This window comes from Eurosta solidaginis, chromosome X (assembly GCF_040869045.1).
Source record: "Eurosta solidaginis isolate ZX-2024a chromosome X, ASM4086904v1, whole genome shotgun sequence".
NCBI classification, from domain to species: Eukaryota; Metazoa; Arthropoda; class Insecta; order Diptera; family Tephritidae; genus Eurosta; species Eurosta solidaginis.
This window is the reverse complement of record NC_090324.1, coordinates 187,339,371-187,356,772: the sequence shown is the minus strand read 5'-3', so window position 1 is coordinate 187,356,772 and position 17,402 is coordinate 187,339,371.

Below are 17,402 nucleotides of genomic sequence, written 5' to 3'. Positions count from 1 at the left end.
GGCGAAAACTTATAACTATACAATGGAAAAATGTACACTCCACCATGGAATTTTGGTCGGAAGTCCGAGAACATAAAAATGCATTAAACGAACCTCCTTTTTTAGAACTTGTCGAATTCATATTTAGTTTTTTAGTATTACCACTCAGTAACGCGGAGGTTGAAAGAGTTTTTAGTGGCATGAAAATTCTGAAAACTAAATTAAGGAACAAACTAAAAATTAAAATGCTTAATGCGCTGCTTAATATTAGATGCTCGTTAAAACGCTTATCTAAATGTTGTAATGACTTTGAAATTACCGATGATCTCATATCTATGGTAAATAGCCAAACTTTATACCCAGACTTAAGCTCTTCTGATTCTTGAGAAGGGGAATATTTTGTATAAATAATTAGTTTGTAATATTTTTTTTATGTATATACACATATGCAATCATTTAAAGTAATTCCATGTGCTAGTCAAAGAAAATGTGCCTGATATGTTTTGAAACAGGAAGTTATGCTTAAGTTATGTTTATAAGTTTTTATTTACAAATGTGTAAACTAAAATATACAAAAAATTTAATGAATTTGTTATGGATTCGCATTTTCGGTGGAAGCAGTAAGGAAGGCGGTCGGCATGATGTGGTGGTGCGCAATGGCTAGTCATTGTCGGCTGGGGCGGGTCCTTGCCAACCTTACTGTTCCTGCGCCATAATCAGAAAAAAGTTCCTATCATGCCTATCAAACTGAAAGCTGTCAAAATCAAAAAACCTGACAGAAGCGCAGAGACCGACTCAAAACGCTTATAAATTCAAACTAAAACAACATCCGGTCGAACCGGATGTCACGGACAGACCGTTAACATTCAAATTTAAAAATTCACAAAAAAACCTAAACGCAAAAAAAATTATCGAATTTCCGGTTCGGACCGGTTGCTAACGCTGGAAAGTCAAAGAAAAAAATGCTGAAAATTAAGGTAAGGAAGGAAAAACGGAAAGGGCCGAATATACAGAGGGGCGCCGCGGGTGTTTTTGCGACGCCCGGTGCTTTAACCCACCCTCAAAATCCATGGCCACCGACGCACCTGCGCCATAATCAGAAAAAAGTTCCTATCATGCCTATCAAACTGAAAGCTGTCAAAATCAAAAAACCTGACAGAAGCGCAGAGACCGACTCAAAACGCTTATAAATTCAAACTAAAACAACATCCGGTCGAACCGGATGTCACGGACAGACCGTTAACATTCAAATTTAAAAATTCACAAAAAAACCTAAACGCAAAAAAAATTATCGAATTTCCGGTTCGGACCGGTTGCTAACGCTGGAAAGTCAAAGAAAAAAATGCTGAAAATTAAGGTAAGGAAGGAAAAACAGAAAGGGCCGAATATACAGAGGGGCGACGCGGGTGTTTTTGCGACGCCCGGTGCTTTAACCCACCCTCAAAATCCATGGCCACCGACGCACCTGAATTTGGTGGCCCCTTACCTGTAAACCCTATGTACCTTCTAAATGAGCCAGAACACCAGCATTCCCATTTTATTTACAAATTTTATTTACAATTCATTTCTATTAACGTATGTATGCAACTTAAAAAATACGATAGTGCAGGTTTCTTAACCAGGGGGCTACAGCATAGGCTCCAAAGCCAAAACAAGGCTCCTTATAGCATCGTCCCAAGACAAATTCAGAACGGAAAAAAAATGTTGAACTACGAATAGCTATTTTCACTATGAAAATGTATGTAAATTAGTGTAGTGTATAAAGTGAGAGAAAAAAAAATGATCCAACAGTTCACACTTTATTGGGCCGAAATCGAAGACGAAATCCTGGTTTTACCTAAACAGTGAAAATTGTTAATTGGTATAATATACCATGATGACTCACAGGAACATTGCATCTTGACTTTTATTATTTAATGCGTGGATATATGTGGGGACAATGGGAATATGAATACTTAAGTCTGGCTAAGCTTGTTCTGTTGGGGGTTTTTTTTTTCTTACTTTTGCTCGTAATATTTCAAATTATACATATATTTATATTCCCCTTTTTTCTGATAATCGGTATAAACACTTTGTGTGAGAAAAATATGTAAATAAATGTGTTTATGTATAGTAAATATACTACATACAAAGTAAGAATTTGGTTGAATTTTTTTTCCATTCACAAAACATATTTTAGGACTATAAAGTTTGAATACAAATTTCGATAATTGGGGCTCTGCTGGGGTTTTGTTTTTTTGTTATTAATTTTAAGTAAAATTAAATTTTTCTAAAACAAAATTTTTTTTTTTATATATTTATAGCTACGTATATTGTTATATTATTTACTGTGTTTATTTCTCGTATTTATTTAGTTAAGGTATTTATTTATTATAATTTAATTTTATTTTATTACAGTTGATTTGGATTAATTTTAAATTTGATTCTATTCTTAAATCTATTGTTTTATGAACTCTATTATTTCATTACATCTTATTTTATTAGAGTTTAATTTATTTTTTGGTATATTCATTTATTTTTTTTGCAATTTCGTTTATTTCATTTTATTTTAGTTTAAGTTGGTTTTATTTTTATTATTATTAGTATTATTATTTTTATTACTGTTATTATTAACTTTTCTTTGTTATTTCCCAAAAAAAAAATGAAGTAATTTTTTTTTTTGCTTTATTTATAATTCATCTTACTTTAGTTTTCTAAGCTCTACTCCCTTTCCTGTTTAGTTGAAATTAATTAGGTTTAACTATTTTCATATTTCAAGTCTATTTTGAGCTTTAGTTTCTTCACTCTAAATTTTCATTTTCTATGTATTTAATTAGGGTTACATCTATTTTAAAGTTTGGATTCTAATTCTAATTTTTTCCATTTAAGTTTTACCAAATTAATGCTTGCTTTATCTTTTGTAACTATTATCATTTTGCAGATATTCATTAAGTAACTTATACATAGCAAGTAATTACAAGTTAAATTTATAGGTATTTTATGTACGTATATAGGTATATACTAATTAGACAAAATCTTGGAAAGGCGCATTTTATAAAAATCCAATTATTACACCTTTTTCTTGAACACTTTATATGTAGGTACGTATGTAGGTATCGTGGATATACCCCTTGAGACGATAACCTTGATAGGAGGTTCTTACAAAATTTTCTCAAACAATAATTATATAGTATTTAACAGCTTTTAAACAAATGTAACAGCGCAAACTCAAACATTTATTGATTTGTGTAATTTTCGTTTGTGGGGAAGTGCATTTGAGTAATTATTGTAACTACAATACAACATTGAGTAAGGAAATGAATCTTATTAAGATTAAAAAAAAACATAAGTAAAATTCTAGAAGCATCTACAGAAAATCTGTTTCAAAAGCACCTACTTTAAGGGATTTTTTCCGTATCCGGAACGAACTCACCGATTTCGTGCTGGTCTTGGTGTCATGGCTGGTCTACTGGTTGCTGTTGCCACGGTCGATATTACAGCAGGCCTATATGGGTTCGTTGCAGCAGGCGTATGGATGGGGCCCTGCTGTTGTTGTCTTTACCAGTGGTTGGTGGTTGTTGGCGCTGTTGGATGACTTAGTCGATGATGATAGCACGCTGGTGGTTGTTGCGCTCGAATATGGCGCCGTCGAGTATGGTAGCGTGCGCGAGGTGGCGCGCTGGTGGTTGTTGCGCAGTGGGTGGTTATTGTGGTCGCCAGTTATTGGAGATTCTTTCCCTTTTGCAATTGTTTATAAGCAGTACGACTTAGTGATTTCTCAATTTCGCGTTTCAAAATTTCTGACTTTCCATGCGAACTATGTGGAAGCTGGTGCGTGGTTTTTTGGAATACCTTGCCACAAAAACCGGATGCATGTCCTACCAAATGACCGTCACAACAAAGTAGTCATATGTATTGCCAAATTTGCGTACAGTTTCAAACGGTTTGCACTCATTTCGCAACTTAATGAATGGTATAATAGTTAGGCCTTCAATGCCGGCTTCACGGAATATATCCCCATAATGTTGAATTGGCGCCACGTTGCAGATCGGATACAATTATAGCTGCGTCATCGTCTTTATCCACCGAAGAATGCTTCAGGTTGGGCTTTACAACTCGTTTGGGTACATTGGGGATTTTAAAGCCAGCCACATTTAAGAAGTATTCTTAAGACACTTAGCAATTTCCTTATGTTATCCTCGTTTACAGTAGCATTGAATTTGTCTTCATCAAAAGGTGGTGCTTCATATAAACGTTTTAGCGGCGACTTTATGGTTCCCTTTTCGTTACCCTCGCGTTTTAATTTAAGTTGATGTCTTTTTTATAAGCCCGTTTTGCAGCGGCCTTCTTTCTCCAAATTTTTCTCGTGCCTTTTTCCTCCTATCAGCTCTTTTTGCAGCGGCCTTCTTTTTCGACGTTTTCCCGGAAACTCGTGGCAATTTTTTTGCTAGTGATCGCAGATCTTTTTTTCTTGTTTTCGATACTTTTGCATCGCAACTTTTTGGTCCCATCACTAGTCACTAGGTGTGTTCGTACGAAAACGCTCCCAAGTGGACCGTAACCGTAGACCATAACCGCAGACCGTAACCAATTTAACCGAAAAATTTCTGGCCTTTTTTTAGCTTCCTTTTTTTCTAAATTTAGCCTTCTTTTCTAACCTTTTTTTTTGCCAATCTAGCTCCTTTTTTTTGCATCACCTGGCAACACTGTTTGTCACTCTGTCTTAACAAACTGATGTAAACTTTTTTAATTCCTCACGCATAGTTTTTGTAGCACTACGGATAATTTAATGCATTATATAACAAGTAGCGTTCTAACTGGGAACCCGCGCTAACAAAATTAAAGAGCGAGAAAATAACAAAGGCAATGGAAATGTTGGTTGAAATATTGTAATTACGTATGTATGTACGCAAATATTTAATTCAATTGATTTTGTTAACTATACAAAGTAAACAAATGACCGATAGCCAAATGCTTATTGAATATTAAGTTAAATACTGAAATTTAAGTTAAATAAAATTTTCGTAGACGTGAAAATTTAAATATGGATTTTATTTATTTTGCGAGTAGGAAAAAATAAACCAGTGATTTCAGAGAGTGAACAAAACCGAATTAACAAATTATTACCGATGCACCTGTGTGCATAAGAAAAACAATACAAAGTTTTATTCACTTATTTATGATATTCAACGATTTGAATATCCAACTTCAAATAAATGTAGAAATAACTAAAACACACTGCCGGAACAGATAAATACGATCGATTATATTATCAATTTAATTATTTTTCAAACCGAAAATTAAAAACAATTCACTTTACTTTTTGCCGAAAATTGGCTGAGAAAGTCGCGAACACTTTACTGCGGGCGATCGTATTTACCTCTCACTTGTGCACTTGTGTACGTGACTAATTAAAATATTTCTATTAGCACTAATAAAACAATTTCTGTTTAGTTTTTAAATTTTTCACTTGCACATATGTAAGTATATTTTTTACACAAGAAAAACCCCATTGCTCAACAAATTAATTATATTACACGCACCTGTTTTATGATTTTTTGATTGATGAATATTTTGTTTGTATCGAAATTAATTTGTTGGTCTTCCTTCTTCTTCTTCTTTGCGTTGATGTCTTCGATTTTCTGCCTCTCTTTGCTGTAATTGTATATGTGTTTTAGCTTACTTTTCCAAAAAAAATCCAGTGCAGTTCGACGGCTCTATGGACCAAATGATCGGGCAGGGATCGAACGAAGAAAATGCCGGTACGAATTCACGACAGATTTGGTACAAAAGAAATAAAAACCAACGAATTAGAACGAAATTATAAAAGTGTATTTAAAAGGATAAATCCATAGATATACAACGGAAGTAAGTATATTAAGATTTGTAGGTACAATAGGAAGTTAATCACTAATAAATTACCTGTAGGACACGATGATGGCTGGATGCGATTCCTATGATGGTTATCAAAAGACTCATCTTTCCAGCAAATCATTAGTTACTTCTCTCTTAGTATGCAAGTGATCACTGGTGATTTTCCCATGACAGAGTTGCTTTGTAGGGAACTGCTGAATTGGGAGAACACCAGCGATTCCGAACGATTGCAAGCCTTTTGGCTTCAACAGTGACAAACACACAGTGGAACAACTTGCTTCAGCCTTGCTTGCACTCCGCTTTTTGCTCCCATCATAACCGAGCAATTGTCGGCAGTGAAACCAATCATTTTTTTAAGTGGTATTGAATGGTCTTTCAAAGATTTAATAATGGCATTAAAAATACCCTCCCTGTTACTATAGGCCAAAGGTATTAAATCTAAAAATCTATCAATGCTCTTTTTATGAAAAATTTTTTGATATACATATATCAGTCGTTTCATCTATTATTAGAGAGTAATAATTCTTCTGACAAAATGCAATTATGGATTTATAATTTTCTGGCCCTGTTATTTAAGTTATTATTTTCTGTGCTTTATTCTATTGATGCCAAATTTGTTCACAATTTTAGAATCAGTTATGATATTTTTCATAAGCATATTTAAATGATCCATAATTGCAAATGGCAAATTGTGCTCGGCAACAAAACAGCTTAACTATATATTTTCCTCGAAAAATTTTAAGTTTTTTTGTACATTCAGAGCTGCTTTGCAAATGACATGAAGTGTAGTGCTGTATTTTACAAAAATTTACCAAATATATCAAATGGAGTACCAACGTGCTTTCGGGTAGCGAAATGTACCAAAAAAGGTACAAATGTACCATGATTATCATCACTGCTACATATACAAAAAATTCCACAAAAGGGAGCAGCGCATGCAAAGCATTCGGATGATTATGTCCCATCAACATCAAAACAGGCAAGGGAGAGACAAAATTCAAAATCACATGAGAGGCATTTCTCGAATGTGCAATCGTGTCATGCGCATACAACCACAGGTGTACTGCTAGGCACTGCTCGTGTCAACATTAATTATAATAATTACAATTTTTCAGCTATAGCCCTAATTGACTCTAATTCTGAGTGCTCGTTCATTACCGAACGTCTTAAATGTCCAATTAACATGCCAGCCAAGAAAATTCGCGCTCAGGTTTCCGGTATTACCAACTCATTCTCTGCACAGGTCAAAGAATCTTGTTCAATAGAGTTGCGGTCCCCAATCGACCAATTATTCTCCTTGAGCCCAACAGTCCTTGTCCTGCCTCAACTAACAGGAAATCTTCCCTGACACGTTGGAAGATTTCCTGTTAGTTGAGTGTGCGATGACAAAGCAATCATTCCCAGATCTCAAGTTGGCAGATAAAAGATTCTTTGTAAATGAGCAAGTGGATCTATTTCTCTCTCTTTCGACGTTCTTTATACGGGCCCCACCCTACAAGCGGACTTGACGATTCTCATCCTTCGTTGGAGAATACACAAATACGTCTTCAACAGCGATATTGCGAAAGTGTACCGACAAATTATGGTACATCCCAACCAACATAATATCAGCGCATAGAATTCCGTACTAGTCTTGAAATCCCCATTGGCCTTTATGAACTGAAGACTGTGACATTTGGGGTAAACTGCGCTCCCTATCTCGCAACAAGGACGCTTTTACAATTGGCAAAGGACGCCGAAAACATTTTTTCCAATTGCATCCACAATACTCAAACAGTATATGTATGTGGATGATATTCTTGCTGGTGGACACTGCATCCAATTAGCAATTTCTGCCAGAGAGCAAATATCTCAAGTCTTGCAATCAGCCGGCTTTCCGCTACGAAAGTGGACAGCCAATTGCGACCAAATTTTAAAAGATATTCCTAAACACCATCTACTCAACAAAGATTTCCTGGAATTCGAAGATGCAAGTTCGGTGAAGGCACTAGGAATAAGGTGGAATACACACAATGATGAGTTTTACTTCATCGCCAAACCAATGGAAAATTGCGACAATTTAACAAAAAGAGCGATCCTATCGGCAATCGCTAAACTGTTCGACCCATTAAGATGGCTTGCTGCAATAATAGTTGTTGATAAAATAATCATGCAAAACGTTTGGCTTGAAGGTACAAAATGGGATGAATATGTATCACCAATTACTACGGAACGTTGGAAAACCTTAATGGGAAAGTATCATGAAATTAACAAAATTCGAATACCGCGATGGACATACTTCTCCCCGCACAACAAAGTGGAAATTCACGGTTTTTTCGACGCATCAGAGAAAGCGTATGCCGCGGCGATATACCTACGAGTGGAAAACAACGACAAAATTCTCATAAATTTGCTGTTGGTAAAAATAAAAGTAGCTCCGGCAAAAAACCGTCTCGCTCCCCCGACTGGAATTATATGGAGCTGTACTACTCTCCGCAATGATGGAAACATTAGTATCAAATCTCAACTTAGGGAATCCAAAAATCTACTTACGGGCAGATTCAACGATTGTACTGGCATGGATACGAAAGCCCCCTTGTTCGTGGTCAACTTTCGTAGCGCACCGTACTACGAAAATCGATGAAAAGGTTGGAAAGGATAAGTGGCGCTACGTGGATTCGGGATCAAATACAGCCGACATGGCTAGCAGAGGACTTTCAGCACATGAACTGGTCAACAATTCGCTGTGGTGGCAGGGACCTTCTTGGTTACAAGAAGACGTCTCAAAATGGCCTACACAAGATACGAATTACGACACAATAATAGAGGAAAAGCGGGTGCAAGCTCATACAATTACGACCAAAATGAATTGTGAAATTCTGGACAGATTTTCGAATCTACCCAGAGCTTTGAAGTTGATATCTTATGTCTTGAGATTTTTCTCATCCAAAGACAAAAAATTCCTTTAAGAAAGCCTCGTGTCTGCCACGACACATCGTTTAGTGAGATTATCTCAACTGCAATTTTATACTACAGAATACAAAAATCTCAGTTCAGGGAACCGGTCGATTCTAAAAGCGAAGTGCTCCCTCTTGACCCTTTCTTAGATAAGAATGACATCGTAAGGGCTCGTGGTCGCTTACGGGCGCGTCTTGACTTACCCTACAACGAACGTCATCCAATCATCTTACCATACAAATGCAAATTGTCTAGCCTTTTAGCTCAGTTTATCCACGACATCTCTTTGCATGGGGAAAATCAACTAATGTTTAGACTTATACTTATACTAATATTTAGACAATACTGGATTCCTAGGGTTAAAAATATGATACAGTCCATTATTCACAAATATAAGGTCTGCGCGATCTATAAGAAACGGGTACCAACCCAACTTATGGGGAATCTTCCTCAGGAACGTACCACATTTTCCGGACCTTTTACCAACACCGGGGTAGATTTTGCAGGACCATTCGACATCAAAAGTTATAGAGGTAGAGGGTGCCGTATTTCAAAAGGTTATGTCTGTCTGTTTGTTTGCTTTAGTACGAAAGCCATACATTTGGAAGCCACAATCGATCTGAGCACCCAATCCTTCCTTGCGGCATTCTCTAGGTTTATTTCCAGGAGAGGATGCCCAAAAAATATCTACTCCGACAATGGAACTAACTTTGTAGGATCCTCTCGATCTCTGAGATCTGAATTTGACGCGTTTATAGCAGATTCACGGGAGACCGCATTGTCTAAATACGCTCATCAACTTCTGCAATGGCATTTCATCCCACCGCCTCTCCACATATGGGAGGTCTGTGGGAAGCAGAAGTAAAAAGTTTCAAATTATAAATATACTTTCGAGGAATTCTTAACCCTACTCTGCCGAATAGAGGCTTGCCTCAATTCGCGACCATTACCTCCGTCGTCCAACGAGTCGACCGACTTAGAACCTCTAATCCCTGGTCATTTCCCGGTAGGCGGACATCTTCCCGCCTGAAATAGATTCCAATGAGAATCCTGCCTCCATATTCAATAAGTGGCATAAACTAAAGTGTAACGACACCCTAAGAGCAACTCACCACATCAACCATACATCAGCTGATGTATGTAATAGTTGACCAAACACCTTCGCACGGGCGAATGCAACCCGGCGCGTGAGTGGCTCGGCATTATAATTTGGCAGCAAAAGTAAAGACAACTTACCTAATAGATAGACTTGTGAAACATTTTTTGAGATTAAGGTTATTCTAAACCAAATAAAAACTAAAACCTAAAAATAAAGAGAAAACATAAAGCGTTTATATTTTATACATTATTTTTATTAATCGTGGGATGCGCTCTATTGGAATACGTCCAAAGCTCTCACGACGACTCGTAAGTAGAGTTCACATGGCGACCGTGACATCGAAACCACGCGAAATATAAAACGGTGGCATTACACCGGATTTTTTTGGTTATGAAGAGGTAACCAAAATTAGATTGGCTTGGCAAGATTAATCCAAATTTGCCAATAATTTTTACGTGGTAGAGTCAGTCGCGACACAACTTCACAATTTCAGGATATCATCAATAAGCTGAATATCACCATTTCACAAACTTTAAACGCTTAAAATTCATACTACATTTATTCTGTCAAACATTTTTTGGTACAAGCACAACATTATCAAGGTACAAGCACCACTAGGAACCAGCAAAGACCAGCAGCAGAAAATATGTATATGTCGGTACATTCAACTACTGTGTTAGAATCTACTTTGCATATTTGGTATTGCGTCATTGAATTAAATTTGCAACATAGTATGCAGTGAAAGGAACGTGTGATCTTTCCTTTTTTACTGAGATATTATTTTGATAGAAACAAGGTAGAGCAATATTGCTCTATCGGATGTGGCCCTATGTGATGTGTAAAAGAGAGTTTTATGATGACAAGCACTTGTTGAAATTGCAAAGAGTATATGATGAAAATATATGGTTCAGATATGTGGAGTTAGTTGAAATACGTGATTGAGATTTTTGAAGAGTTAGTTTTTATATTGGCAGCAATATCGACACATCGTTCGGGGACTCATTATGCTTCATAAAACAAATATTAATCGTGACGCCTTCATAACATAATCGTGTCAGCGAAACGGAATCAAATGAAAACGTCGAGGTAACTCCGACATATATAATATGTATGTATGTATTACAACTTTTTACTTACGTTTTTTATTATATGTATGTATACGAAATACTGCAATCTTAATTAAATGCGGTGCGTTCGCATAATATATTTTGGTTTTTGATTACAACGGTGCGTCTGTTAATAAAACACCTTGATTTTTTTTTACTAAAACGGTGCGTGCGTCTAAATTCTAAACTTAACCACTAATACTTCCGCCGTTTTCAACAAGTTTTAAAATTTTCAAACCATTTTATAAGTATCGACATTTTCAAAACTACAATTTTTATTTTGCTTCAAATTTTTCAACTCATTTTTACAAATTTATATTTCCTTCAAATGTTTCATATTTTCAAATTTCTAATTTAAAAATTTATCAATTCATTTTAAAAATTCTCATATTTTCAAGCTTCCATCATCATCTCACAAATCTTCCATTTAAAGATTTCTCTTACTCCAGGTAGAATTTCTTCAATACATTAATTGTTCAACAAAATATCACCTTATAAGACTGAGTGAACTAGATAAACAGTCTGCAAGTACCCTATAAAATTCATAATTTTTTTTGATATATGCGGTGGTTCCGTTAAAAACCAATTAAAATTTTTTTTTGAAATATGCGGTGGTTCCGTTAAAAACAAATTCAAAATTTTTTGATATGCGGTGGTTCCGTTAAAACCCAATTAAAATTTTTTTTGATAAAAACGGTGGTTCCATGAAAAGCCAAGTGAGATTTTTTTTATAAAGCGGTGCGTCCGTGAAAAGATACGAATTTTTAGAACAAAGCGGTGCGTCTATGAATATAAATGGATTCTTTTTGAGCAGTTATCACAATTTTGAGATTTTTACCAATTAATACCTATATGCTTTTGTGCAAATTTTAAATTCAATTACTTTTTACAGATTTTCATATAAGTATACTGCAGTTTCAATTAAATCTTCCAATAAATTGTTAAATATTTCTTTAGCGAGTATTCACATGTAAACCAGTTCCTTTTTACAAATTTTTTTTTTTCTCTTTTTCCTCAACACTTCAGCTTCAAATATAAATTCAGACATTCAAATAAGTACTTCATTTATTTCATAGCAATTTGAACTAATTATTTTTTTGCTATTCTGATAACTACATATGTACCTAAGAAGTGGTAAGCAAGTGCAAAAAAAATTCAGACTCAGCATCCGATTCCGATAATTCAGCCTCAAGCTACGAAAGTTTAGCTTCATCTGCGACCGAAGAAGTCACAAACCAGGAAAATAGATTTCCTTTGTCAACAGAATTTCCAGGCTTCGAAGATTCTTTCAGTAAAAATTTAACTCCTAATTTAGCTTCAAATCTTAACGATTCAAATGGTGCACAATTAACTTCAACTTCTTCTTATGTAAAATCAGATCTTAACGATCCAATTAGTACAAAGGTGGCCTCACCTTTTTCTAATTCAGCTTCAGATCTTAACGATCAAATCATGGCAACACTTGAGGAAAAGAAAATTTTCATTAACACATGTGCTAATTCTATTAGAGAAAACTACAGTGGTGATCCTCTTGCACTTGACTCTTTTATAGACAAAATTGAATTACTTGAACAATTCGCTACTGCATATTTAACTGGTACTTTTATAGCGTTCTTAAAATCAAAACTAGATAGTAAAGCCCGTGAAGAAATACCAAGACAAGTAAATTCAGTTAATGAAATGAAAACAGCTCTACGTCGTAGGATCAAACCGGACAACTCGAAAGTTGTAGCAGGGAGAATTACAGTGTTGGACGTTAGCAATAACAATTACAGAGATTTTGCAAAAAAAGTTGAAGATTTAGCTGACTCACTTGAGTGGTCTCTTATTATTGAAGGGATCACTCAAAGGAAAGCTCATGAAATTGCAGTCGAACAAACGGTTAACGTGTGTCGTTTAAATGCAAAATCAAATTTAGTAAAACCCATTTTAGCCTCAACGGCATTTACTGATCCGAAAGACGTAGTAGCGAAACTAATTGTAGAACAAAATAACGAAGTAACAGAGCGTCAGGCTTTAGCTTTTCGAGCACGTGGTAACAATACATTCAGAAATTCACGTGGTAGTTACCGTGGCTTTTAACCAAACCGCGGCTATACTGGTTATAGAAATAATAGTTCATTTTCATACAATAGTAACTATAACGGTAACAATAATCAGAGATATCGATATGATAACAGAAATAGATACCAAAATAACAACAATAATAATATACGTCCAAATTCCAATTCAAATACAAATAGCAGTAACAATAGAGGTAACAATTCTAGATAATCCAACGGTAGAGGTAGAAACGCAAACGTTCGCGCTTTAAACGCGAATGCCCCTCAAGAGCGAACACTGGGGGAGGACGAACTAACCGAGTAAGCGAATTTCCCTCACCAATAGGTATCTGTTGTTTAAACTTAAATTATTCAGATTTCATAGAATTACAACTTAAAGAGTCACAAAAATTTTGTTCTTCCTAGTAGACACTCAAGCCAACATTTCTTTAATAAAGATATCATGTTTAGACAGTAATATTTCCTTAAATACAAACGAAAATATCAACATTACCGGTGTCACTTCTAATTCAGTTTCTACTTTATGTAAAATTACCGAAAATTTAAATTTTTCAAACTTTTCTATTAAACATACTTTACATGTAGTAAATGAAGACTTTAATATTCCATCCGATGGCATACTGGGTAAAGATTTTCTGAAAATTAACAAATGCATTATTAATTATTAAAGAAATAGTATTTCCGTTTGTGTAGGTAATGAAAAAGTTGCGATACCAATCCTGCACGGAACAGAAAGCGACAGTTGTATCATTCCTAACAGATGTGAAATATTCAGACTTTTTTATTTAGGAGATTCACCCGAGCCACTTTTCGTGGACTCGCAGGAATTTGCAAAAGGCGTTTTCACAGCTAGATGCATTGTTAATTCCAGTAACCCAATAATTAAAGTCATTAACACCACGGATGATGTAAAGCATGTGAAAAGAAAAGTATTAGAACAGAAAAACTTTCAAACTACAATGTTTATACAATTAACAAGACAGAAACAGAAAAGAAACGAACGAAAAAACTTATTTCAATTTAAAAAAATCAAATTCCTCAACATGCTCATAGTAAATTAATTGACCTTTGCATAGATTATGCCGACATTTTCGCTCTGGACACGGACAAAATGAATTTAAACAACTTCTACGAGCAAAAATTAAGATTGACAGATAACGGGCCGGTATATGTTAAAAACTATAGATTACCATACTCTCAACGCGAAGAAATAAATCGCCAAGTAAATAAATTGTTAGACAACGATTTGATTGAACCCAGTTATTCCAATTACAATAGTCCTTTGATTGTAGTCCCAAAGAAAGATACTAATGGTCAAAAAGCTTATCGTATGTGCGTAGATTTTCGCGCGGTATACAAAAAACTCATTGCTGATAAATTTCCACTAGCTAGAGTTCACGATATTTTAGATAATCTCGGTAGAGCAAAATATTTTTCCACATTAGATCTTTTTTCTGGATTTCATCAAATCCCCTTGCATCCTGACTCACGTGACATTACTTCTTTCAGCACTGACAGAGGTGCATTTAGATGGAAAGCGCTTCCATTCGGTTTAAATATAGCACCAAATTCATTCTCACGAATTATGACAATAGCTTTTTCGGGTATACCACCCAACGTCGCATTTCTGTACATCGACGACATTATCGTCATAGGTTGTAGTGAAGCACACCATATTAAAAATCTTTCAAAAGTTTTCAATACCTGTAGGTCTTTTAATCTCAAACTGAACCCAAATAAATGCAACTTTTTACGACCATAAGTTACATTTTTAGGTCACAAATGTTCAGCCAAAGGTTTGTTGCCAGACGACTCCGAAATAAGTGCAATTAAAAAGTATACAAAACCAACCAATAAAGACGCGGTACGACGATTCGTCGCATTTGCAAACTATTATAGACGGTTTATACCTAATTTTGCGTCTCTGGCAGCGCCTCTAAATCGATTTAGCAGGAAAAGAGTTGAATTTGTATGGGATGTTGAGTGCGAAAGAGCATTTTTATCTTTGAAAGCAGCGTTATACTATGTTCAAACAGAAAAATAAATTGAGGCTATTTCGAATTAAATTGAGTGGTGTTCATACAACTCTATTTAGCTTACACAATAGTAATTTGATAGCTGGTTGGCTCATCTCTACAGTAACAACATATCTTTGTTGAGACTGTCAATATGTGCGTGTTGGTATTAGGTGAATAGAATGGAATGAAAACATAAAACTTTGAAATTTTTGTGTGTTGTAAGAAAATGTGTTCAGTGTTTTGTTTTCATTTTGATTTTGCCATCTTCTTTTGACAGTCCCTACTCCAGTGAAATGAAAGACATAAAATCAGCTGATGAAATGAGCCAACCATATAGTTCAGCCATGCGTAAGTGACGTTTAAATATACTCAATAAACACACTTTAAAATGTTGCATTTGCAGGTTGAAACAATTTATTACGCAATTTTTTTTAAATTGGCAATTTATTATTACAATTTATTATATGACAAATTGCGTAATAAATTGCCCAAAGAGTATAAATTGCCAATTTGGTGTGTGTTTGAACCTAGTATTACTTTCACCAAAATTACTTCAATATCCAGATTTTACTAAACAATTCATTATTACCGTTGATGCTTCCACAATTGGATGTGGCGCTATTTTAAGTCAAGAAGAGCGAGGTAGTGATTTACCAATTTGTTTCGCTTCTAAATCATTTAATAAAGCAAATCAGAAAAAACCAATAATAGATATAGAGCTTTTAGCTATTTACTTTGCAATCAAGCAATTTCGACCATACGTTTATGGCACCCATTTTATTGTAAAATCAGACCATAGACCTCTAGTATACCTATTCAATAAGAAAGACCCATCTTCAAAACTTTCAAGAATAAGGCTGGAACTAGCTGAATATAATTTCACTATTGTATATATTAAGGGAAAATCAAACCTTGGTGCTGATGCACTATCGCGCATGACTATGGATGAGATTAAAGAAGCTAACAAACAAATTTTAGCAGTACAGGCAAGATCAATGACAAAACGGCAAAACGACAATAACCTTCCTATTAAAACAGACAAAATGACGAAAAACAACTAACTTTACACGTCTACGACAAATTTTCATTTAATTTTTCGAAAAAAGTTCCACGTATAAGATCTGCAATTACGTACGATAAAAATAATAAAACAACAAGTTTAAGTATTTTTGCGCATATTAAACATAAAAAACTCGAGTTACTTAGTTTTGAGCTTGTTAACGAAATAATGACTTTAGAGAAATTACTTTCGAGGCTTGAATCAGAAGCCGGCAAACGCTAAATTTGAAAATTGAATGGCCCAAAAACGATATTTTGTTCGAATATTATACTATTACAAATTTCAAAAATATTGGAAATAAAATGTTAAAATCATTAGAAATTATATTAACAGATCCAGTGGAGACAGTAACAGATGAAGATACAAAATTAAGACTAATGAAAATTTACCATAATGATCCCATTTCTGGTGGACATTGCGGAATGAAAAGACTTTACGCAAAACTACGAACAAAATTTTAATGGAAAGATATGACTCGTGATATATCGAAATATATCAAAAGTTGTAATGATTGTCTTTTAAACAAGGTTAAACCTAAAACAAAAGAAAAACTTGTTTTAGCACCAACTCCTTGTAAATCATTCGATATACTAGTAATTGACACAATAGGGCCCCTACCTGAGTCCAAATATGGTAACAAGTTCGCACTTACCATGATTTGCGACATGACTAAATACCTGGTAACAGTCGCTGTGCCAGACAAATCAGCAAAAACAATTGCTTCAGCAATTTTTGAAGGATTCATTTTAACATATGGAACAATGAATGCCATAAAATCGGATTTAGGTACAGAATTTAAAAATTAATTATTTGAAGAATTAACTAAACTTTTAAATATTCAACATAATGTTTCAACTCCATTCCATCACGAAACTGTTGGCACGATTGAACGTAATCATACAGTTTTTAATGAATACTTACGTGCATATTTAAAAGATACTTTTTCTGATTAGGATGTTTATTTAAAATACTTTACTTTCCTACACAATACTACGAGTATCACAGTTTTCGACAATCAATTTTCGCCTTTCGAGTTAGTTTTTGGGAAAAAGGCAACTTTGCCTAATGAATTGACAAAACAAAAAATTGACCCAATCTATAATGTCCAAAACTATGCCAAAGAAGTCAAGTTTAGGATGCAGAAAACGCACAAAATGGCACAATATCTAATTAATAAAAATAAGTTACAAAGTAAAAACCTGTATGATAAAACGGCACGACCTTTAGTTGTCAAAATCGGAGATAAAGTACATTTACAGAAAGAACCATATCATAAACACGAAAATA